This window comes from Vombatus ursinus, unplaced genomic scaffold (genome assembly GCF_900497805.2).
Source record: "Vombatus ursinus unplaced genomic scaffold, bare-nosed wombat genome assembly UNPS02014802.1, whole genome shotgun sequence".
Classification (NCBI taxonomy): domain Eukaryota; kingdom Metazoa; phylum Chordata; class Mammalia; order Diprotodontia; family Vombatidae; genus Vombatus; species Vombatus ursinus.
The window spans coordinates 19,360,340-19,386,605 of record NW_020954580.1 but is presented as its reverse complement, the minus strand read 5'-3'; the positions used below and the strand labels follow the sequence as shown (position 1 = coordinate 19,386,605).

The following is a 26,266-nucleotide window of genomic DNA, read 5'->3' as shown; positions in this document are numbered from 1 at the left end:
TGACAGGTCCACGACTTCAGGGAGGCAGGAATTATGCAGATAGGAGTGCTTAGCTTTCAGGGTGAAAGGAATGAAGACGGGTTTTTGTGTATCTATAAACTTCCTTGACTAAATATCATGTTCCCTTTCAATATATTTGGGTCAAAGGGTCTAAGAATAAGCCTACTGACTATTCTAAAATTCAAATACTCTCAAAAGTATTTGTTTTTAAAGCAAACTATTCAGTAATTTTCTTTCCTTTTTCCCTAACATCCTCTATGGCCCTCTTCGTTCTTACTTTTTTCTCTCACTTTTTCCCCTGACTTAATTTTCTTTCACAAGATTTTTAACTTTTTGGTTCTCCAAGTGAATTTTATTACTTTTGTCAAGTTAGTTTGGTATGACACTAAATTTGTAAATTAATTTAGGTAATATTATAATTTTTAATTGTGTTGACATGACCTAATTATGAACAATGACTATCTCTTTCCAATAGATAAGGGATCAAAGGAGAGGAATAGGTAATTTTGGGGAAAAAATGTAAACTATCAACAAACAAATAAAAGAAGACTTCAAATGACCAACAATAAGAGAAATATAAAATAAACCAACTTTGAGGTTTCATCCCACACTCATTAGATTGACAAAGGTGAAAATGATAAATGTTGGGGGCTATGGGAAGATCGGCGCATTAATAGACTATTGGTGGAGCTATTGAAATATTCAACCATTCTGGTAAACACACTAAAATGTTTGAAACAGACACGCAGAGACACTCTATGGTACATACCCTTTGATCCAGCAATATCACTATTGGGTCTAGACCCTATGGAGGTCAAAGACAAACGTTTACACACATATATATATATATATATGAGCTATAAAAGCATTTGTGTATGTGTGGTAACAAAAAACTTGAGGGAAAATAGGTTCCCATCAATTGGGGAAATGGTAGAACCAATTGTGGTATATCAATATAATGGAATATTATTGTACTCAAAAATGCCAAATATGAAGAATTTAGAGAAAATTAGGAAGATTTATGTGAATTGATGTAGAAATAAAGAGCCAAGAGAACAATTAACACAATGACCACAGTAATGTAAAGGAAAATAGCATTAAGACATATCAGAACACTAATCAATCTTAACTTCAGATGAATGGTAATCCTTCCTACATCAGAGAGAAGCTTCTACAGATGAAGTAATAGGCATAAGTTATCAGATGTGATCATGTGTTCAATTGTTTTGCGTAACTATATTTGTTATAAAAGCGGGTTCAATGATGAGGAGAAGTGGCAGTGATCTTTTTATTTTTAAGAGTATAAATAAAGCATTTATTTATAATATATTATATAAATATTAATATTATTTAAAGAAAACACTGTCTTATTAATTATTATATTACTAATATTCATTATAATTATTTATAATTTATTATATATAATTAATTAATATTTAATACTATTATTTAAAGAAAACAAAGGTGTTGAACTTTGATAATCTCTAAGATTTTTCCTAGCTTTTTGTTCTTATGTTCCTATGATTAGTAACGTCAATAAGCATTTATTGAGTTTGCTATGGGCCAGACACTGAGTTAAGCAGTGGGGATAAAAAGAAAAGAAAAAAAAAAAAACACAGTTCTTGTCTTCTTTAATTCCAGTGTCTTTCCTGTGATATTCTCTCCAATTTATCATGTATATATCTTGTTCACATACAGTCTCCCTTATTAGATTGTCAGCTTTTTGAGGGCAAGAACTGTTTTTACCTTTTTTGGTATCTCCAATGCTTAGCACAGTGCCTTGCAAATAGTAGCCACTTAATAAATGCTTGTTGATTTAAAGGAGCTCACATTCTAATTGGTGAGACTACATGCAAATAACTATGTACATACACAATACATATGAGGTAAATGGGGGAGGTAAAGATGGAAGGCATTAGCAGTAGGGGATGGGGAGACAGGAGAGGCCACTTTTAAAAGGTGGGATTTAAACTGAGACATCAGGGAAGTCAGGGAGGCCAGGAAGAGGAAGGGAGGAGAGAGAGTAATCCAGGCATGGGGGACAGCTAGTGAAAAAAGCAAGGAGTCCAGGTGATAGAGTATCATGTAAAGGACAGTAGCTTATTAGGCATGCTAATTTGATAATAAGCTAGAAAGAGACCTGCCTCTCTTTTGGCTGTCATAATGAATGACTTAATATTTTTAAAGCTGCTGAAACTTCTTGGAATAAAGATAGTACATTTTGTAGAATAAAAATATTACTAAGAATTACAAAATGATTCCATTTGACATTATCCTAGTACCATCTATCTAAGGATTAGTGAGATCTTATTTTTACTACTGGGTCTTAAATATTTGAAGAAGCTGAACATTTCTGTGTGTATGTGTGTGTGAGTGGATATTACCAGGTTTGTGGATTAGTAGAGTAAAAATTAGCCATATTCTACAGGATCCCTTATATCTACTTCTACAAAGAAGAGGGAAACAAAACTAGAGACTTTGAATAAATTAGGTCTTGGGATCTGCTAAGGAGATCAATTTAAATACAAGGTTTGAAAGCATAAAAACTGAGTTGGCTCCTAAATTTATTACTTATTTTCAGTGACATCACCAGTATGGGTACTTCCTCCACTAATATAGATTGTAAGCCTTCTACAACTTAGCATACAGTCTTCCTGCTTGTCATACTAGTTAGTCCTTGTATGTCAGATACATAGTTTGTTGCTAGGCCTATACTCAAAGCCTTTCCAGTTTGTTAAAACCTGTTAGAACTTGTGATCTGCTGGCATCACCTTTCAATGTAGTGCCAATTCTACAGTGAGGCATTGGAGTGGTAATTTAGTGGAGTTCCCAACCTAGTAGGTTAAAATAATGATAGCTAATATTTATACAATGCTTTTAAGGTTTGCAAAGCACTTTTCCTATGCTACCTCATTTGATCAGGTGATATATTTGATAAAATGCATTCATTTATTCCAACAAGCAGGAGTTGTTATTATTGCTAGTAATGACATTCCATATCTTCTGAGTGTTTTTGAATTATATTCATGAGATCAATGATTCATAATACAACAACAGGCATTTACATATAGCACTTTAATGTCTGTAAAGCACTTTACATTTATTCTCTCTGGAGTCTTACAACCAGTCACCTAAAGGCATTATCTTCATTTTACAAATGATAAAACTGAGATTCTAAGAGGTAAAGTCACATAGCCAGCAAGTGTTAGAGGTGGGATTTGAACCTGTGTCTTCCTGACTTGCAGTCCAGCAATCTAGCCACTAAACCACAAACCTTTTTGAATAGGAGGCTTTTTTAAAACATTAAAATATTTCATGGCTCCCTATATAGTAATCATTGTTTTATTAACATCCCCTGATTTTGAAAATTCTTATGGACAAAATGAAAACCATTGAATTAGTACATAAAACTAGGAGTTGTTTTTATGAAAAAACCAATAAAATAGATAAACCATTGGTTAATATGATTTTTAAAGAGAGAAGAAAACCAAATCACTAGTATTAAAAATGAAAAGGGTGAACATACCACTAATGAAGATGAAATTAAAGCAATTATTAGGAGTTATTTTGCCCAATTATATGCCAATAAATTTAACAATTTAAGTGAAATAGAAGAATTCTTATAAAAACATAAACTATTCAGATTAATAGAAGAGGACATAGAATGTCTAAATAAAACTATTTTAGAAAAATAGATCGAACAGGCCATAAATGAGCTTTCTAAGAAAAAAGCATCAGGATCAGATGGATTTATGAATGAATCCTACTGAATATTTAAACATCAACTAATTCCAATATTAAACAAATTGTTTGGAATGATAGGAAAAGAATGAGTTCTACCAAATTCCTTTTATGAAACAAATATGGTGCTGATACCTAAACCAGGAAGAGCAAAAACAGAAAAAGAAAATAATAGATCAATTTCACTAATGAATATTGATGCAAAAATCCTAAATAAAATGCTGGCTACAACAATATATCACCAGTTACTATCTATCTAATTACTATCATATCTGAAAAACAGGTTAAAAATGATGCTTGATATGAGTTCGCAAGAGTAGTATTAGAAGAGCTGATTAATTCTTCCTTGGTACTATATCTGTAATCTAGGTAGCTGCTAATGTGGAACGGAGTAGCCTGTGTCTAGTCCTTTAGGTTTTCTCCATGAAAACATTTCTTAAAACAACAACATACATTATGGCAAACACTTTTTGAGAAGAACAAGGTAGTCAAGAAGAGTGGAAAAGAGAGCTAGACTGGAAGTCAAGAAAACCAAGGTTTAACACATATGGACACACACTGTGGCCAGGGAGCAGGCATGGCTGGGACAGCTGACACCTCCAATGTTCTAGAACCGTTCTCCCATGATGTAATCAGGCTGCACTTAGATGGGCTATCCGCAGAGCTGCTCTCTGCTGGTCATCAGCTACACTATAGCACCTTCATTTCCTGAGTTGTTACTGTTGCTCTCTATAGCTGCTTCCCACAGGGCAAAGGAGGGAGAACCTTCTGGATCTTAAGCTCTTTTTGGGTCTCCTGATCTTAGGTTTTCCTTTTCTCCTGCTCTCCCCTAGTTTTCTCAATCTAAACTCTTACCTGAGTTTGGGTTTGAAATTCTTTCTAGTTCCTATCATATACCTGGGCAATTAGCCTGATTTTCCAATCCTACTCCCATGGCAGCAATAGCAGCTTTTTGCACATGGTAATAAATCCACGTGTTTATTTAGATGAGCTTGAGACTGGGTCTCAAGAGTTGTTCTGCTTTGAGTTTCTTTCCCTGAGCACAGGTGACCAAACAGTAATCTTGAGATGACCATTCCTAACATTGGTGACAACATAATGACTTCAAGAAGAAGGGAGCTCCTGAGTCCAGGCTCTGGTTCCTCAGAAGGAGCCGATGTCTGCAACAAGTTCTTGAAGATGATACTACCAGGATATTACTACAAATTAAAGTACTAAGAGAGCCCAACCCAGAAAATCTGGACCTTGAGTGAGTTGCAAGGGCAGTACAGATCTGAAGCGAGATCAAAACACCTGTTCAGCAGCCTCACCAAGTGTTTCATGCTTTCGTATTTTAAGTGTCAACCTCTTGGCCAGAGTTTGTATGATGAGTTACTGCATCATGTTTTAAGGATTTTTTTTTTTTAGGCAATTGGGGTTAAGTGATTTTCCCAAGCTCACACAGCTAGTAAGTGTCAAGTGTTTGGTCTGAGGCTGAATTTGAACTCAGGTCCTCCTGACTTCAGGGCCGGTGCTCTATCCACTGCGCCATCTAGCTGCACCAGGATTTTTTTTCAATGAATGTATGACCCTTTTGCATTTCAAACATTTCCTTTAAGATGAAGGAAATAACTGCCCTATACCTGATTTATTTTGTACACTAAGGACCTTTCTAGAGAGGACCCTGTTTATCCATTTTGGATATAGTCTAGACACGAGTCATTCTTAATTAGCTCCCAAGAATATTCACAGTAATCAATTTTAAAAATAGGTTTCCTGTGGCCTTCCCCGTGCTGCTCTGGGGTGGGGGCATAATAAGCCAGAGAATGTGAGAATATGCCTGACCCTTCTCTTTGGGGTCAGCCACTCCCAGGACTGAATCTGGTCTTTGTGAGCTGGATGCTAGAGCCCCATGATGAAAAGAGAGAGTTCCCTGCCAGGTTATGGGTTTTTGCATAGCCATTAACAATTACCTCCACTTAAGTCACCCTCTTTCTTTTCTCTCCTCCTCAGTTTTACCGGTTCACCCACCATCTTCTCATTTGCTAACTCTTTTTATTTTCTTTTCCTACATTTTTCTCCTTCGTCTTGCACCATCATCCTATTCCTCCCCCACCATTTTTTTCTTATTTCATCCAGAGCTGTCAAACCAAGGGCAAGTCTTGAAGTACAGACAGAAAAAACAACAACATGAAACATAAACACAGATTTTTACTTTGCTGATACTGTTCTCTATTGGACCTATTATTAAGAAAGCCTTGCTGGCAGGAAGTGGGGGACTATTGACAGATGTCTATGTTGAAAAGTAGCAACTCCTTTGGGCATCCAGCTTACTTAATGGCCAACAGCTGTAACTCAAGAGCTGATTTTACAACATTATTTGTGGTTAGTTTAGATAACATTTTTGGATTTGTGTTTATTACTAAAAGAAATGTCAACTGACTGATACCACTCCAAGTGTATTAGGATAATTTTTTTTTCCTACTGCTAACTTGAAGCTGTGTACATTCCTTTACAAAGTAGGATGTAATGATGATGCTCTGATTGTCTTCTATTAGGGAGAGTTTATTTATCTCCGAATGATTTCTGTAGATTAATTCCCTTCTCCTGATGACTATTGGTGTTATAGAACCTGGTTTCTTACTGTCATGACCTTCTGTGAGAGAGAACAGACCAGCTGTTAGCTCCAATAAGAGAAAGCATTTTTTTTTTCAGAAAAATTCAGAGGTTTTTTTTTCCTCTTTAATTTGATGGAGGAATTGTTTTCTGATCTGCTGAAGATTGTTTAAGGCAGAAATCATCATCTTTTAAGAAACCGGCCAGTCAGCCACTTAAAGAGTTGGTCCATTTGGCACAGAAAGAAATAGCCCTATTTTAAAAAAATGGATTATACTCAATATTTTGGGGAGCTAATATAAAACTGGGAATAGCTAAGAGTAAGTCTAGAGCAGCACCTGCTAAGTCAGACGGTCAATAAATATTATTAAGTACCCACTATGTGCCCCACACATAATGCTGGGAACACAAAAGCAAAAGACAATTCCTGCTCTTAAGAAGAACACAGTTTAATGCAGCCTCTTTTAACTACTCTGGATCTCAGCATCTACATCAGTAAAATGAAGGACCTGGGCTAGGTCATCTCAAAGGTTTCCTTCAGTTCTAAAAAATCTTTTGATTTAATATTGTACTCTGCTTTGGCCTTGTTGTACCTTGGGGAGAACCAGATTTGGTTTTAAGTGGGAATGAAGATATGTGAAAAGAAAATCTTATCCATTTTGACTGCCCTCCTATTTTATGGAGGAAACTGAAGCTTAGAGAGTAACCATAAGTTCTTTCCCCTTGGGAGTTTGGGAGTTCCTTTCCTTCAGGTACTTTAATAAGTTTGGATATGTATGTAAGTCCTTGGGGAAGGTAGAGAGACATCCACTAGAGAGAAAAGGGGTGCTGTTTTTGACTGTTTATGGGCTCAGGTACAAGCCCTTTATGGATAGTGGCTTAAATAAAACCTAAGATCTATTTTTTTTTTAGCCTAGTACTTTCTGGGGAGCTCAAGGGCCCTTTCAGAGAAAAACTCAGATTCTGAGGGGTTAAATCATTTATGCAAAGCCACACAGCTAGTAAGTAATGTAGTTGTAGTAAAAAGCTCAGATTCTGACCCAGGAGGTGGCATGAACAAAATTCTGATGTTCCCAGGGCAAAGTCTGATTGGGAGCAAAATGAGTCATTATATAGTTATTCTGAAACCCCAAAGGGTAAGCACAATCCATGTGAGCCCAAAGGTACTATGGACCATCATTTATATTTTAAGAATTTGTATACAACTATATATAATTAAGAATTTGTCTATAATTCTAGCCTTATTGAAACCACTCCAGACAGGTTGGCAGTTATAGAAGTTTTGTTTGAAACCCTTCCAGGTGGTTTGGCAGTTATAGACATTTTGTATCAAAGACAACTCCGAAAAAACACTACGTAAAATGGCAGGAACACAGTGGAGCTTTTCTTATCATCAAATGCAAGGGCTTTCACATTGCACAACTTGTTATCTGTTTCCTAACCTTACAGTTAGTCATGTTAAAGAAGATCTGGGATTAAAGAGTGAGGATGATATTTTTAGTGTCAGGTAGGGAAAGCAAGGCAGAAGTGAGGAGCTTGTTTGTGAAGAGCAGTTATCTCTTCCTTCCAGCTCTCAATGCAAGTCATGAGAGAGTGGAGAATGACAATCAAATCCAGAGACTGAGACTCTGCATAGGAAACAATGGGGTGTGCTAAAATGGTCCCTGGAATCAGTAGACCGAAGCTAGAGTCCCAACTACATTACTTACTAGCTGTGTGGCTTTGCATAAATGATTTAACCCCTCAGCTTTAGTTTCCTTATCAATAAAATACTGAACATTTCCAACTTCACAAGATTGATGCAGGGACTAAATGAGGTACTGAGTTTGCATTTCGTGTCCATGTGGCACTATACAATGAGTTGACATGAATTCAGATCCTGCCTCAAAACCTTTGTAGTTGCGTAACTCTAGGCAAGTCACTGAACCTCTGTCTGCCTCAGTTTTCTCATCTCTAAAATGGGGACAATAATAGCATCTACCTACCAGGGTTGCTGTGAGGATCAAATGTGATAATATTTGTGAAGTGCATGTGATAGTACCTGGAACATTTTGCTGTTCAGTTGTTTCTGATCCTTTGTGACCCCATTTGGAGTTTTCTTGGCAAAGATATTGGAGTGGTTTGCCATTTCCTTCTCTAGCTCATTTTACAGATAAGGAAACTGAGGCAATCAAAGTTAAGTGACTTGTCCAGGGTCACATAGCTAGTAAGTGTCTGAGGGTGGATTTAAACTCAAGTCTTCCTGACTGTAGGCCCAGTGCTTTATCCACTGCACCACCTAGCTGCCCACCTGCAACATAATAGGTGCTTAATAAATGCTTATTTTAAAAAAAAACCCACCAGAAAGTTGAAAAGTGAAAAATTTAGTGAACTTATTGTTTTGGAAAGTGACACCAAATGGCCAGATTGTTGGTTTTTTATTTGTTTGTTTGTGAGATAGTCCCACACCAATGGGCTTTGGGACAGGGGTTACATTTGCTTGTTTTTTGTCATTGAATTGGACAGTTATTTTTGAGGTGTGGAGACCCAGGCAAAGAAGCTCAGAAGGACTGAACTCTGGCATGTGGACAGCAGCTGTTTGTTTTCCTTTTCATCTGAACACACCCCTCCCAAAGCTTTGGCAGAGATTTTGAGGAGAGAAAGTAAGTAAATACTAATTATCAAGTCCATTTCTTTCTATTTTTACTTCTTTTCTTTTTACAGGTGGTAAGAGAATTTTGAGAACTGAGAAGAGGTATCTTTCATTCCAGAGAAATGTGCTAATTCTTTTCAAGTCTTCAGTTAGCTCAAGAACTGTTAGTAAACAGAAGCAATCATTATTAGGGGAGAAGTGAAGACAGCCTCTCACTAGGCTGATATTATTAATATCAAGCAGACATAGTATGAGCTTTTATATTTGCCAAATAATTTGTAATCTTTTGTTCTCAGTTAAGCGGAAATCCTTTCATGTCATTTCATATATTAAGGATAAATGATGGAGACTAGCCTAGCCATTTACACAGAGAAAATTAGAGGTGAAAACTTGTCCATTGGCTGCCCCCATGCCTGGTGCGCTCTTCCTCCTTACCTCTGCCTCCTGGCTTCCTTCAAGATCCAGCAAATTCCACCTTCTGCAAGAAGCCTTTACTGGTCATCTCCCTCTACCCCCTCCTCTACTACAACTGCCTTTCCTCTGACATGACCTTCTATTACATTATATTTATCTTGTATGTACACATTTTCTTTTTGCATGTTGTTTCTCCCATCAGAATGGGAGTTCCTTGAGGGTAGGGAGCATGTTTTTGTCTTTCTACCTGATGTGCTTAGCACAGTGCCTGGAGCATAGTAAGGGGTTAATAAATACTTATTGACTGAGTGACATATTGTGCAGAATATGACATGCAGTTGGATGGGTATTCTATCAATATGTATTTTTTGGACAAGACCTATAGACAGAAAATGCGTTGAGCCTGGAATTGAATAGACTCAAGCTAGCAGGATGCATTCTTCTTGACCTCTCTGTAGAATAACTGTTCTCCCTGATATTCTCTTCTCTCTAGGTTTTCCCAGCACTTCTCTCTCCTGGTTTTCCTCCTACCTACCTGACCTTCCTATCTCTGCCTCCTTTGCTGGGTCTTCATCCAAGTCACTCCTGCTAATTTGCACAGCATTTTCAATGTTCCTAATCTGCTGACTGCTTCAAAACACCACTGTTAATATAAATTTTCTCTTGGAAATGCTATACAGGTACAAAGCATGGGGCACCCCATGGCCTCAAAAGTATCATAGTTGTCAGTGAACCATGGGGCAGTTAGGCTGCCATCACATATTAACTGTGATGACAGTTACAAAAAAGATACCATAAAAATAGTAAGGACATGCATAGCCTAAGAAAGGAAGAAGGGTCAGTCATATATGAAAGTGAGAGATATCAGATGGCTAAATGTTACACTAGTTTTCATGAAATATAAAAAAAAAACTAAAAGATCTCTGGTGAATTAAGTAGATAAAACATGGTTACGAATTTTCCATATTTCCCAAGTTCATTTTAAAGATAAGGAAAGTAGGACCCAGAAAGATTAAGTGACAGAGCTAGGATCATACTTCAGATCCCTTGACTCCAAGTCCAGTGTTTTTTCCATTGTATTATTGTAACATTGTGTTTTTCCTTGCATTTTTGTTCTCTGATGTTGGTTATCCGTGAAAGTTGTCTGTGGTTACTCTTAGGCAACCAGAATATTTAGTTAACCAGAACTCTTTAGTCTTTAATCATTCTAGAAGGGTGAAAGTTTACTACACCATCATCATGTTTCTTCTTAAGAGCAAAACATATTATAAATCAACACTGATGGGGCTACACAAATCTGGTTTCACTTTCAATGACCTAATTTATTACAAGGGGCAGCTAGGTGGTGCCATAGTGCATAGAGTGCCAGGCCTAAAGTCAAGAACTCATCTTCCTGAGGTCAAATCTGACCTCAGACTCATACAGACTCAGACACATAGCTGTGGGACCCTGGGCAAGTCACTTAACCCTGTTTGCCCCAGTTCTGCATCTCTAAAATGAGCTGGAGAAGGGCAGAGTACTCTAGTATCTTTGGCAAGAAAACCCCAAATGGATCATGAAGAGTCAGACATGACTGAAACTACTGAACAACAAAATTTGTTATGAAAATTATTTTTCATAGAGACAAGGACAATTCAAAGAATCATAGTTTGCTAGAGTTAGAAGGGATCTGAGAAATGATAACATCTAATATCCTTACCTTACAGATAAGGAACTTGAGGTCCTCATAAAGCCTTTGTTTGAAGAAGTCCCCTGAGGAGAAGCTACCACCCCACAGCAGTCCATCCCATGTATAAAAGCTCTAAAATTCTTAGGAAGTTTTCCAAATGGAAAATGACAGGATGATACATATTTTATCAAATGGAGTAAGTTCACTTTCCAGTAGGAATTGGACCTTCACTTTCTAACTCTTTCAAGTTTGGAAATATGTCAGCTGACTGGACTACTTTGTTTAAAAGTCACACGTTAAGTTTGAGACAGAGATTTCTCCTGAAATAAAGTCGAATGATTTTTTTTTTCATTGAGCTTTTGGCAGAAGAACCAAACTGAAGAGAACAATTTGGTAAAAACCAAACCAAACCAAACCCTGAGGTGTTGTTATTCTACAATCCACCATGTCTTTCAAAATGCAATGCAAAGAAATACAAACCACTTTCCTCAAGAGGAAATGCAGTTATTTGTTGATCATTTCAATTCAAACACTAAAGTCATTATTTTTCTCTCAGAAATCCAATTAGTTATCCATATTTCCCTACTTCTCTCAATGCTACTATTCAAATCAAATCCATAGAGATCTATCTATGCTTTGTTTTCCCATTTCTTAGTATCCATATTCAAAAAAATCATCATAATGTCAATTATTTTTTCCTAAAAATATCCATATCCATAACTTCCTCTCTCCATTCCTATTGCTGTTCTTCTAGTTAAGCCCCTCATTATCTTGTACATAGACTGTTGAAATATCTCCTAACTAATCTCTTTGCTTTCAATGTTTCCCTATGTTCTCTTTTCTACCTCTCTGGGGCAGAAAATGGGTAGGGACGATGTTGGCCTGATATCCTGATGCATTATAATTATAGTCTAAAGAATTAAGGTCCTCAAATTTAGAGAAAAGTTAGGTACGAATCCCCTGGCCGTAAATTCTTTATAAAATTAACTATTTTCAATTAACAAAAAATAAAATAATCTAATTTCTCTCCTTCCACCTTCCCCCACTCCAATGGGAGGGAAAAAAAGGAAAGAAAAGCAGAAATTTTTTAAACAACTATGCATAGCCAAGCAGAACAAACTCTCATTTTGGCCATATTTAAGAAGTATATGCTTCAGTTTGCATCCTGAGTCCATCATCTCTCCATCAGCAGACAGGTAGTATACACCAATAATGGTCTCCTGGAATCACAATGATCAGAATTCTTAAGCATTTCAAAATTGTTTGTCTTTACAATGTTGTTACTATATGGTTTTCTTGGTTCTGCTTACTTCTCTTTGAATCAACTTATATAAGTTTCCCCAGGATTCCCTGAAGTCATCTCTGCATTTCTTACTGCACGATGGTATTCTATTACATTCTTGTGCAATAATTTGTTCATCTGTTCCCTAACTGCTGAGCATCCCATTAGTTTCCAGTTCTTTGCTACCACAAAAGGAACTGCTAAAATACTTTTTGCACATATGGGTCCTTTTCCCTTTTCTCTGATCTTTTTGGGGGTATAGGCCTAGTAATGGTATTTATAGGTCAAAGGATATATACAGTTTAGTAGCTTTCTGGGCATAGTTCCAAATAGCTTTTCCAGAATGGCTGGACCAATGCAATGCTCCATTAACAGCGCATTAACATGCTTCTTTTTCTGCAGCACTTCATGGCCTAAGCATAAGAAGGAGCAGAAACTCTCAAGAATGAAATTCTAAGAACACAAAAATAAATCATTACAATGTAGAAGAAATGAGGGAATTATCTAAAGAGACATGGAGTTCAATTTTATTTTTTAAAAGAAGAATAGAAAAGAGAGGGAAATTTCTATAAGAATAGTATTAGGGGCACTAAAATTCAGCATGAACTGGGGTGGGAAATTAATTTTAAGATCAGCAAAACTAACATTCCTTTAGTTATTTTGGGAAGAAGAGGGAATAGGACCTCATAGGGAAAAGAGAATAATGATAATAGTTAACAGTCAACAAACATTCATTAAGTGTTTGCTATGTTCCAGGCACTGTGCTATATGCTGGGAATATTAGTACAAACGGAAAGAAGTAGTCCCTGCCTTCAAAGAGATTACATTTTAATAAGGGGAAGAAAATTCATAAAAGGAACCTGAAAAGGTGTGTGTGAGGAAACGTAGATAAAAATAATAAAAAAGGTAGAACTATTCAACATTTATTTTCCCTTTTTTCCTCCAGTGAGAATTGCTTTTTGAACAGGAAAGATCAGAGATAGATAACAGAGAGTAATAGCTAAGAGATAGCCTACTCCCGATGTACCCAAGTCATCAGTTCCAGAGGAAACTACATTTCAGAGTTCTGAATGTAATGAAGTAATTGCTAAGTAGGTGATCTTTGCCAGATTGAAGAGAATGGGAGAGGAGCCACAGTACTGGAAAGAGTAAATGTCCTAGTTTTCAAAAAGAAAAATTGAGAACAGTAGTCTGTAAACTATAGGTCAGTGAGCTTGGCCTTGATTACTGGCAAAATTCTGGAATGTATTTTTAAAGGATGATTACTGAATGGCCAAAGGAGCAAATAGTGATCATGAAGAGCTGTAAGGGACCACAGGCCCAGTATGACCTCTGGAAAATTACTAGGTTGCAGTGGTCAAGGCCTCCTTGTGATAAGAACAAATTACTACCTCTTCCTGGAATACCCCTATACCTTTGGTGGTCCTTGTGATAAGAACAAATTACGGACAAAGCTGTACCTCTTCCTGGAATACCCCGCCCCTATACCGGTGATGGAACTCCCCCACTCCCTCTTACGGTGTGTATAACTACCCTGAGCTAGCCTTCAATAGACGAGACTTGATCAGAAAGCCTGTCTTGTCTCCATTTCCTGTGTCCCCTGCTCCCCTCCTTCTTTTACAGGTCCGGACCTCCGTTGATGTCCCGCGGGACGGGACAAAGAGCCAGGAATGACTTCATTTGAAATAGGCCATGGCAGACTAACCTCAGTGCCATAGAAAGAGTGTGGCTGGACACAGGTGGGAGAGATAATTGTCCAGCTATGGTGATATGGACCTAGTTGGATGGCCAAACCCAAAAGGTAGTCATTAATAGCTTGATATCAGACAATTCCAAAGGACTCATGATGCAAAATGGATCCATATCCAGAGAAAGAACTGATAGAGTCTGAATGCAGATCAATGCATACCATTTTTCATTTTCTTTATTTTGTTGGGTTTATTTTTGGGGGTGTGTGTCTTTTTTCACAACATGACTAATATGGAAGTATGTTTTGCATGATTGCACATGTATAACCTATATCAAATTACTGTCTCAGGGAGGGGGGAGGAGAGAGAGGAAGGGAGAGAATTTGAAATTCAAAATTTAAAAAAATGAATGTTAAAAATTATTTTTACATGTAATTGGGAAAAATAAAATATTATTTAAAAATTAATAGCTTGATATCAATATGGAAGGAAGTATCCAGGCATCTGTGGTTGGCCCTATATTATTTTATATAAGATGTCATGCTAATTCAATTTGCAAATGACACAAACCAAGAGAGAGAGTGGACAAACTATATGACAGTCAGGATACAAAGATATCCCAAAAGGTTAGAATAATAGGCCACATCTAATAAGATAACATTTAAGAAATGCAAAAGTAAAGTCCCACACTTAAGTGTTGTTGTTAATGTTGTTTTTTTCAGTCTATTTTGTAAGAATAAGACTGGGAGGCATGGCTGGACAAGGATTGCCTAAAAAAAGATCTGTACTTCTTAAGGGAATAGAAGCAAAGCAAACAAATATTTATTAAGTACCCACTATGTGTCAGACACTATGGTAAATGCTTTATAAATATTATCTCTTAAGAGGACTATAATCTTGATATGAGCAAATGGGGTGACCAAAAAAAGCTAACAGATTTTTGGAGGTAGCCTAGCTTGATGATTTTTGTTAGTACAGTTACTTATGTGGGAATTCCCTCTGCTAATACAGATCATAACTCATCAGTAACTTTTGTTTTCCTAAAGAGTCTTTCTAGGATACCATGACTAGTCCTCTACTCCAAAGAGATCAAAGAAAGAGGAAAAGGACCCATACGAACAAACACTTATAGCAGCTCTTTTTGTGGTAGCAAAAAAAAAAAAAGGAAACTACAGGGAAGGCTATCAATTTGAAAATGGCTGAACAAATTATACTATGTAAATTTAGTGGAATACTATTGTACTGTAAGAAATGATGAAAAAGATAATTTCGGAGAAACTTGGGAAGACCTACATGGATGGATACAGAGTAAAGTGAGCAGAACAAGCAGAACAATTTATATAGTAACAACACCATAAAGACAAACCCGTCTCCTACCAGGGAGTGGACTCATGGTACAGAGGAAGACATGCCATTCTGAACAAGGCGAGTGCAGGAATTTGTTTTACTTGGCTATTATTATTGATCACAAGGGCTTACTTTTCCTTTTTTTTTTTCCCCCAGTGGGGTTAGGAGAGATGGCAGGGAGTGAAAATAGGTTTTCTGCTAATTGAAAATACTTTTTTTAATTAAAAAAAAAAAGCATTGCTAGGGTACTGAGAAGTTAAACTATTTGCCCATGGTCACATAGTATATACCAGAGGCAAAATTTAAACCCAAGTATTTTAGCAAGGGCCTGATTCAAGCTAGTCTCCAGGTAGCTTAGGTCTGATAATGTAAAAAAAAAATGAAATATTTCTGGGGGAAAAATAGGAACTACAATTATTTTGTGATATCTTAATGTACTAACAATGTAGAAATTCTCCCATCTATCTAGTGGCCTAATATTAGGCCACTATGCAATCACTATCTACTAGTAAAATGATGGTTTCTTTTATCCTCTGTTTTAACTATTACTTGCTGTCTTTGGATAAAGGGACTGCTTTCACAATTGTAAAAGTATTTGGTCTTTCCCCCTCATCTGCTGCCCTTGAACAGGGAATGTTTTCTTATTCTGATTATAAATCTTGCTATTTCCATTTCAAATACTCCCCTTTTCTTCCTTGTCTGGGCTCCCTTTTTTGTCATCCATCCCTCTATGAAATGCTTTAGTTTTCTGTTCCAAGTTGCTTCTGAATGGGCTGATTGGCTGTTCACTTCAAGCTTGCCTAGAAGGTTGCAAAAACCAAATTCAGAAATCTGAATTTGTAGCCAGCAAGAGCAGATTCCTTAAGATGATAATAAATCTCTTTACTTTCAGTCTGTCCTCCTATCTCTGACCCATGGCCATCATACCCCTGCTGATGGCTATGTCTGTCCCAAGAAGATGAATTCCCCTATACAACCATAAGTTAGCAAAAAAATTTTACTTAGCCATAGCATAGAAGAGAAGTACAATAATAATACAGCACTTAGCTTGGGTAAACGAGGCCCCTCTGGCCTCCATATGAAAAAGAATCTGGTCAGTAGGGAAGGGCGTGGTAATTTGTATGACTTAGGATATCTGCCAAGAGTATCAGGCCCTTACTTCATGTGGATAGGCTTCTTTTATACTCTTGGGTGACCAAGAAGCCAGGTAAATTAATGAGCCTTATTCCCTTGACCCAATCTGAGGATAATTTTAATATAGTTGAAGGAGAAACTCTCCAGTATCTTTGCCAAGAAAACCCCAAATGGGGTCACGAAGAGTTGGACGTGACTGAAATGACTGAGTGACAACACTCTGGAGAAACTAGTGCATGGGACAGGGTCTTAGGAAAAGCTAAAGGTGGGGAAGGCGGGTAATATTGCTCCTACCATACCAAGACTTCTCCACTCTAGTGCTAGACACTAGTCTTTATTTAGCCCTTCATTTTGCTTTTCATGTGATTTTGGGTTGCATTAAAAGAGTGTCTGGAGAAGAAGAAATCACTGGCCCACTGTGTTCTGCCCTAGTCAGAATAACATCTGCAATATTATATTTGTTTTCCGGACATCCCATTTCAGGAGGATAAACTGTTTCTAAAAGAAGGCAATCAGGATGGTGAAGGGTACTTGAACCTATGTCACTTGTGAATCAGTTGGTTGAAGGAACTAAGGATATTCAGTCTGGAGGAGAGAAGGCTTGAAGGTTACATGACAGGTGTCTTCAAGTATTTTGTCATATGGAAAAGAGATTAAACATGTTCTGCCCAGCTCCAGAGAAAAGAACTAAAAAAGATGGGCGGAAACTGCAAGAAGAAGATTAAATGATGCTGTTTTGGAAAAAAAAAAGTTTCCTAACAATTACAGCTGTTACGACAACTGACTGGGGAGTGTTGTTGAAGGTTTTCATGTGAATCATGGGTTGAATTCATGACCCCTGAAGTCTTTTCCAACTTTGAGATTCTATGATTCCCCAGCCAACGGTGTTTCTAAAAAATACAACATCATAGGTTGCCGTCAATGGAGAAAATAGCCCAAAGGACAAGGCAGAGGACCCCATCAGCATTCAAAGCAGAGGGCTGCCAAATCAGGTAGGTACATCAGAGATCCGTCAGGGAAAGAGAAAAGCAAGATGATGATCTGGGTGGCAGTCTTTGTGGGCTATGGCAGAAACATCCGCCTGAACCTAAGCAGAGATTTATAAAAGAGTGTGACATATTGAGATGAAACAAGGGAAGGATCTGAACAACACTATATCCAAGGGGTAATATGGTTTTGCTCAGTAGTAGGAACATGCCTCAGCCTCTTGAGGTTAAGGGAGGCCCCATGCCTTCCCATTCTGCTTGTCTAAAAGAGCTTCAACTGAGTTTTTACCTGCAACACCGTATCATCCTCCATCTTACACCTGTCTGTCCGATTGATCTTAAAATACCATTTTGCAGAGTTGAACTGGCCTGTAGGGGCACCCCTAGATTATCTACCAGGGTCTCCCTCGGAAACTTCTGGGGACTCTGAGGCTGAAGTGACTCAGCATTTGGGCACATCAGAGACGATGAACTTCTTTCTGGCAGCTTCCCTGTGCTAGCTGAGTGCCGAAAGGCATAGGTGCTTTGGAATCATGATATAATCATTGGCTGCTGATCTAGAGGAGCTGATGACTCAGTGGACCTTTTAAAAGGAGAGAATCCTTCCGTCTCAATTTTTACTGCTTCTGCTCACCCATGTAGCAAGTAAAGTGCTCTGTTTCTAGTCTCTCCATGAGGGGAGGTAGGCACGTAGGCTGTATTTTTGCTCCCCCTATCTCCCCACCGCTCCCACAGCACTTAACTGAGCTTGCTCCTGGGTTCCTGGCTGCCTTTTTTTTTTTTTTTTTAGCAAGGCTTGGAGGTAACTCTATGAATTTGATAGTCCTGGAAGTCCGGAGTCTAGTAGATACAGCAGGTTAGCAGAAAAAGATTCCTCATCAGAAAACATGGCCACTTATATTGGGATTGGCCTAAACCTGGTTGTTTTTTGTTTTTTGTTTTGTTTTTGTTATTGAGTCCAGGCATTGACAAACAAATTCAAATTGTTGCCTGTTTTTGTACAGCTGGCAAGAGTTAAGGAGTTTTTTTTTTAACAATTTTAAATAAAGTTTTATTGTATTTAAAAATATAAAAACCATTTCTTAGCTATCAGGCCATATAAAAACAGGCCATATGCCTGATTGGGTCCTGTGGTCATAGTTTGCTGATTCTTGGTTTAGACAGGGTAGAACAGTTGTGAAATGCCTAATCAGTATTCACAAATGGCTTTGTGTGCTGATGAGGCTTAAGTATCTTCCCAGGGAATTGCAATAATAGTCATAAGTTAATGAAGCCTGTTTTAACTTGGTTTTTGTCTTGTGAGGGTTCTGTGTTTATCATTCCTTTTGTGTGAAGAAATAAATACCCATCCCCTACATCTGCTGTACATCAAGTACCTTTTTAACTCCCTCTCTTAGGAAAACCAAATTACATGTTCATTTCAAAGTTATAAAATTTAGAAAGTAAACTAAATTGTATTCCTTACATCAAATTTCTTTGCGAAAGTAAAAGACCAATATCTAAAAAGCATAGGAATCATGACAAGGATGACAAGATTAACGTGAAACTGAATGAGGGCAGGACAATGTTATAAATACATACGAGGAGTTTTAATGGACAATACATAACAACGCTCCCTTTTTCACACTTGGTCATTGCAAGCTCAATAATATACTTTAAAAAATTGCTTAAAACTAGTCACACTTAGAGTCCTTTACACAGTGATGCTTTGGCAGAAATGCCCTATTTCTTATCAGTCCAGATATTCACTTATTTCTGGCCTTTGCAAAGAGCCTGCATGTCTGGCGTGGCCTTCAGCCTTTTTGTCTCTCCCTGGTAACTTTGTTATTTTCATAAAACTTTCCCACAGACCAACATAAATGTAGAATTTTAGAAATGGACCATAAAGATTATCCAATCCAGTTTCTTTCTTTTACAGAGGTAGGAACCAGACCGGTGATTCCATTCCCCCACATCATCTTATCCTCTCCCCACACCCAGAGCACGGCTCTGGCTCATCCAATTAGCATTAGCCTTGTGGTTTAAGGGACCTTTCCTGAGCACGCAAATGCTCCCTCGCACATGCGCAATAACCCCCGAATTTGATCGAGAGTGTCAACGGGGCAAAACACACCTCCTTAGGGGCAGCTAGGTGGCACAGTGGATAGAGATCTGACCTTGGAGTCAGGAGGACCTAAGTTCAAATCCAGCCTTAGACACTTGACACTTACTAGCTGTGTGACCCTGGGCAAGTCATTTAACCTCGATTGCCTCACAAAAAAAACAAAAGCAAAACACACTTCCTTGGAAAAAGCTACCCACCTCCTCACTTCCCTGGAAGCCCCATAAAAGGAAAACCACTCCGCACTCCTCCCCTGGGGAGGAACTTCTTAGAACTTGCCTCAGGTTCCTCAGAAATCCACTACCCTGGGTCAATATAAACCTGAATCCTGGCTCTCTCAACGACTAACCAGCTTCCTGACACTGCTTGGTTCCGTTTGCTTTTGCCACAATAAAGCTTCACTCACTGATGAACAAGTCTGGCCTCTGGGTAGTTCTTAGCCTTCTAACCTGCTCTGCATGTATAGGGACTCCCAGGGGAGGAAACTCCCTCCACCAATGAACGTCGGCACCTTCTCTATATTTTATTGCATTAGAGAATTACCTAAAGCAGAGGTATCAGACACTACATTGTGGCCCACAACATTCCCAAGTTCAGGCTGAATCAGATTAAAATGTAATTGGAAATAGTTAATTAAATAATTAAATTAAATACAGTTAAATAACTAATTAAGTAAATGAAAATACAATAGAACGTAGATAATGTCTATTATGTGATTTTCTAATTCAACATGTAGTCTCAGGCATCCTTATATATGGTTTAGGGATCTTTATGTACTGTTTAGTGGCCCCCATCTCAATCTGAGGGCACCTAGGTGGCACAGAGAATAGAGTACCAGGCCTGGAGTCAGAAAGTCTGAGTTCAAATCCGACCTCAGACACTAGCTATATGATCCTGGGCAAATCACCTAACTTTGTTTGCCTCAGTTTCCTCATCTGTAAAATAAGCTGGAGAAGGAAATGGCAAACCACTCCAGCGTCTTTGCCAAGAAAACCCCAAATGGGGTGGCGAAGAGGTGGACACAACTGAAATGACCCAACAACAACAACAATTTCTGAGTTCGATACCACTGGCCTAGAGCCTTGAGAAGTTCAGTGACAGCTAGTGTGTTGGAGGTGGGAGGCAGCTTAATCAAGCAGCAAAATGTAGACTAGAACTCAGGTCACCTAACTGCTAGTTCAATGCCTTCTCCTCTATGCTGCGACGTATTGGAGCTCTGTGGTGGCTATAAGAATTATGTCACATGGTAATGGCAAATGATGACCCAAGATGTATCAAATTAGATAATATGTGTGAAGTGCTTTGTAAAACCTTAAAGTGCTTTACATAAATGTTAGATATTATTAATGATGGAAATTTTTCCGTAAGCGTTTATTATCAAATGATGATATACGAGAAGCGCTTTGTAAACCTTAAAATGCTTTACATAAATGTTAGATATTATTAATGATGGAAATTTTTCAGTAAGCGTTTATTATCAAATGATGATATACGAGAAGCGCTTTGTAAACCTTAAAATGCTTTACATAAATGTTAGATGTTATCAATGACAGAAATTTTTCAGTAAGCATTTATTATCAAATGATAATATATGTGAAGCGCTTTGTAAACCTTAAAATGCTTTACACAAATGCCCCATGCTAACTGCCTTCAAGGAGCTGACCATATATTGGAGGGGTGGGAGTGGGGCAGGACATCTACATAGAGAAATAATTTACAAAGTAAATTCAAAGAGGGGGGAGCACTAAAAAGAGAGAGGGTCAGGAAAGACTTTATGTAGGGGAGAACTAAGCTAAGCCTTGAAGGGAGCCAGGGATTCCAAGAGTCAGAGGTGAGGAAGGCAATCCTCCCACTCAAGGATGAGGGCAGGAGATGGAGTATTGAGTTCCCGGCAGAGCAAAAAAAGGCCAGTTTGGCTGGAGGGTAGAGAGTTGAGGGGAAGTAACGTGAAATCTGTCTAGTCAGGTTGGAAAAAGACCAAGAAGAGCTTTTAAAGGACAAACAAAAGAATTTATATTTTATCCTAAGAACCACTGAAGCTTCATGAGTAGGGGAGCGATACGACCAGACTTGGTGCTTCAAGAACAGCAATTTACCAACCATCTGTGCAGAGTATGGATTGGAGAGGAGAGAGATTGTAGGCTGGGAGACCAATTAAAGGCATTTGTGATAGTCCTGGAGAAAAGGGATTCGGGCCCCACTAGGGTGTTGGCAGTTGTGTGAGCTGAGAGAAGGGAACAGATGTAATTTATTGACTTTATATATATAACTTGCAAGTTATATGTATCAATATAATTTATTGATCATTGATGTAAATGTAATTATTGATGTAATTTATTGATTGTATGTATAACTTACATATTATATATACTATATCAATATTTATTATTGACGTAAATGTAATTATTGATGTAACTTATTGATTATATATAACTTACATATATAATATCAATACAATTTATTGATTATTGATATAAAACCAACCAGCCAGTGACTGGCTAAAATTAGTGAGGGAGAGTCAAGAGCATTGGAGGTGCATTTGGAAACAATTCTACCTATTTGTGCTGGAGACTTAAAGCTTTTTGAGGTTTTACTGGTTATATATATATATGTATGTAGACATATATGTATACATGTTTATGTGTACATATATAGACACATGTATGTATGTGTGTTCTATATGTGTACATATAGATATATATTAAAGGCAGGAAAGACTAGGCTGGGGGAAGGTAATGTCCTTGCTCCCTGGGCTTAGCTTTGTTTCTCTGCCTTTTCCCCTACCCATTGATCTGCACAGGAGAGTGGAAGGAATTTTGGAATTGACAAACTGAGGAACCCTAGAATGTTGGCAGTTTGTTAAGAATAAAGACAGATTTCACGTTACTTCCCCTCAACACTCTACCTTGCAGCCAAACTGGCCTTTTTTTGCTCTTCCCGGAACACAATACTCCATTTCCTGTTCTACATGTGTGGAAGATGGCTAGGTATAGTCTCCTCATCAGAGATTAAAACTGGGAGCTATAATTGAAAGGTATATGCACTGTGTGCCCATGTAAGATCTATATGTTCACATGGGATTTGAATTATATCTATTTGTCCATCTCAATATTACTAGTCTAGAGGAATGACTGATTCAAAACAAAAGCTGCTTCCTGGATGCATTTAAGAATCTTGGGGAAAAGGTTATCCCAAGCTTACACCTGTAGGTTTAACTCCTTCCTACCCAAATACTGGTTACACCGAAAACTGCCACAAATAATGGACTGCAAGTAAACCTATTTATTCAAACAAATAGCTAACAGAAATCAGAGCAGTTACAGATTAAAGAAAACACACACACAAAAAAAATACACAGAGTGAGATAACACAACTCAAACCAAGAAAAAGGTCATGATTTCACCCAGGAGGAAATTTCCCAAAGTTGCAAGAGGGGTAGCTGGAAATCAAGGATGTATTGAGGAAGTGGCTTCCCTTACATGTCTGCAGCTTCCGAAATCTTTCTTTCTCTCTTCATATGTCTAGAGTTGGTTCTAAAAAGAGTTTGGCACCATGTTTCCTTTCTCAAAGATAAATGCTCTCTCCTTTTCCCCAAACCTCTTTCATCAACTCTGCCCCTCGTTTATGTATACAATTTTGCACTAACAATTCTCTCAACTAAGCTGGAGTTGTGCCTAAGTAGTTGGGACACAAAACCCACCAGGCTTGGGTATGAGTCTGGTTACCCAAGGAATGCCCAACCTAAGCTAGAGTGAAGTCTACAAGAGAGAGACCCTAGCTCTAGGAGTTTAAGCCTGATGGTACCAGTTAGCTGGGTGAATCCTGCTTTATGTCCTAGGGAGTTTGGCACCTGCTATAAATAATCTTCTACTGGGAATAGAAGGCCTTATTGCCATGATTCTAGGAGGAAGAAAATAAGCCATTCTTTTTCTTTTTTTTTTTGTAAGTTGGACTAAGTGACCACAAAGGCCATTTCAACTTCAAAACCATGTGAATTACTTTCTAGCCATGATTTTTCCATCTTGTACGTGTAGTTTTTTTTTAAACCTAGATGTAAGAAAAAATTTCATCTTATTAGCTTCAGTCTAGCCTGTCAATATTCTTTTGAATGTCTCTTCTGATATACAATGTGTTAGCTAGTGTCTCCAGTTTCATTTTACCTACAAATTTGATAAATATGCCATCTATTAAATAAATTTATTGAATAATATAGAGTAAAGGGTAGAGCATTGTGACAATACGCCACAGACTTCAGTCCAGGTTGACATCAATTCATTTGTTAACTCACTTAGGATCCAATCAATCAACCAGTTTTAAGGCTAATATACTGTATTGGCATCCAGTCCACATCTCTCCAAGTGGTCCCTAAGGATAGTATAGGGTCATAGCTTTGGAGATATAAGGGACCTCAGGGATCAATATTGGCCACTCCTTAAGGAAAAATAGCTGGAAAGGTCCCCCCCCATTAGGGACTCCTGTTGGGTTCATGGCTAAGGATATTTTTAGGGTTTTTCCTCCTAATTTAATATATTTTCACCCCAATTACATGTTATTGTTTTTATTTTTGAGAGCTAATTTTTTTTAAGTCTTGGGATTTTAAACTAAAAGATCATTGCAGAGCCCACTCTTCTTCTGAGGTACTGAAGGAGCTATAATCAAGGGCTTCAGCTGAAGCTGGACCACACCATCTGTCCAATAAAAAAGAATGGAAGCAGGCCTTATTGGAGTAGTATGTGATATGTATATATACACATATAAAATATATGTATATACACACACACATATATATGAGTATATATATATATCTTATACTACTCCAAAAAGGCCTGTATAAGTGTGTATATATAATATATATGTATATATAGTATGTATGTGTATATATGTACACATAAATACATATATATTTTAATAACTGTATTTCAATACAATTGGTTTCCTTTATAATCCTATATATTTTATATATGCATTTTATTCATTTCTTAAGCATTTAAAAATATGATTCTGAGGTAAACGATCCCAAGACTATACCATATGGCCAAAGAGGTCCATGACTGAATAAAGGTTAAGAAGCCCTGATTTAAAAGGTTATCCAGAAAAAAAGTAGAAGTGAATTAGGATTGAAAAGTCTATACTAGCTTAAAGGTTTAACCTCTGAGTGGTTCAATGAACATTAAGTTCACACTGATTAATAGAGTAAGTTCCCATTATGTTTTTCCTCATCAGAAGAACCTGAGGGCTGGAACTTCATCACTAAAAGAGACAGAGAGGCAGATTTTGAAGGGAGGATGTTGAAATATTTTGTTGTAAAGCCTTGGGAGAGTGACAGGATAGCTTTATTTGGCAAAGAAAAGCAGGTAAGAAAAATGCTTGAAGTTTTCTTAGAAACTAAATAGACTTGCCGGCTTTCATTTGATTCTGAGAATTTTTTAAGCCATTTAATTACTTTAAAAGCACACCCTTTGTGAAGTATTCAGAAAGAAATTACTGCTGAGAGCTAAGAGAAGGAGGTGGCAGTTTCACTGGATTTTGGAAGAAATAAACACAAATAAGTCTGCTGGTAAAAATATCCTGAAAGAAATTTTGTAACAAGCCTGTGGATTCCTCATTGAAAAAGTAGATCTTAACCTGGAAAGAGAATATTAGATACTGAAGAGAAAAATTACAGGTGAAACCTTGCTTTTTAGCCAGTAAAAGGCAACTAATTACAAATGCCTTGAACACAGTGGGGTCACAGAGGTTTGTAAAGTTTAACTGAATCGAATGCAAAAATTACTTAATCTTCAACTAGCCCCATAAACCACGATCTTATAATTAGCTGTTAGCCCTTCATTAGGAAGAACCCAGACTTGAACTACTACTTGCATGTCATTTACATGCATGATTATTTCAGCATGCTATTAATTGTGGGATGTGGTAAATCCAGGTACACCAAAAGAAATATAGTGAAGCCTTTTTGCAAAACCTCTTCCTAAAATAACCACCTGCTAACTGGACTTAGATTCTTGGCCATTTTATCACCTAGTGAAGATGAACAGTCGTGCTGAACATCACAACAATGAGCTTTACAAAAGTTATTTGACTATATCTGGGCTTTCAAGTATTCTAAATAGAAACTTATAGACTGTTCTTACTTATGTAAAGGCTCAGAAAATGACTTGAAGTGTCTAATTTTTTTTCTTCTCCTTGCTCTATTTTTTTCTTTTCTGAAATTTCAGAGTTAATTTCCAGCTACAGCAAACCCTGCATGATCTCTTAACACTTTTGACATAAGACCAAGAATATGAATTTGGAGTGAGCCTGCAAATAGAGAATTCTTCTCTCTCTCTCTCTCTCTTTATGTTTCTTTCTTTTTCAGTATCATGATCCCTTTTCTGCTAGCTGTTACTCATTCTAATCTTGTTAGGTAAATAAATTGTCTACAAAAATCATTATCAAATCAACTGCAAACGTGTTAACTTATGGAGAAAACAAACAGGAAAGTACAAGAATGAACCCACTTACCAGTTAATTTTCTGTCCAAAAGAGAGGTTATTGTGATCCTGGGTGTAACCTCTGGAGTCCAGAACGAAAAACAGTGTGGATTTCAGAACAACTGTAGTGCACAGCTTTCCCAGCCTCCTCACTTGGCTTTTGAAATGACACGGTGGATGAGGAAGGATGCTAGTTCTGCAGCTTTT

At 37.5% G+C, this 26,266-nt stretch overlaps 1 protein-coding gene across 1 annotated transcript in view; it reads right to left on the bottom strand.

The window, feature by feature from the left end:
• Positions 1-26,240, bottom strand: part of GPR1 (G protein-coupled receptor 1) — a 59,128-nt gene extending 32,888 nt beyond the window's left edge. The window contains exon 1 of the mRNA XM_027873757.1: positions 26,091-26,240. The gene's annotated coding sequence lies outside the window, so the exon portion shown is untranslated. The remainder of the gene's footprint in view (positions 1-26,090) is intronic.
• Between the last annotated feature and the right edge of the window lie 26 nt (positions 26,241-26,266).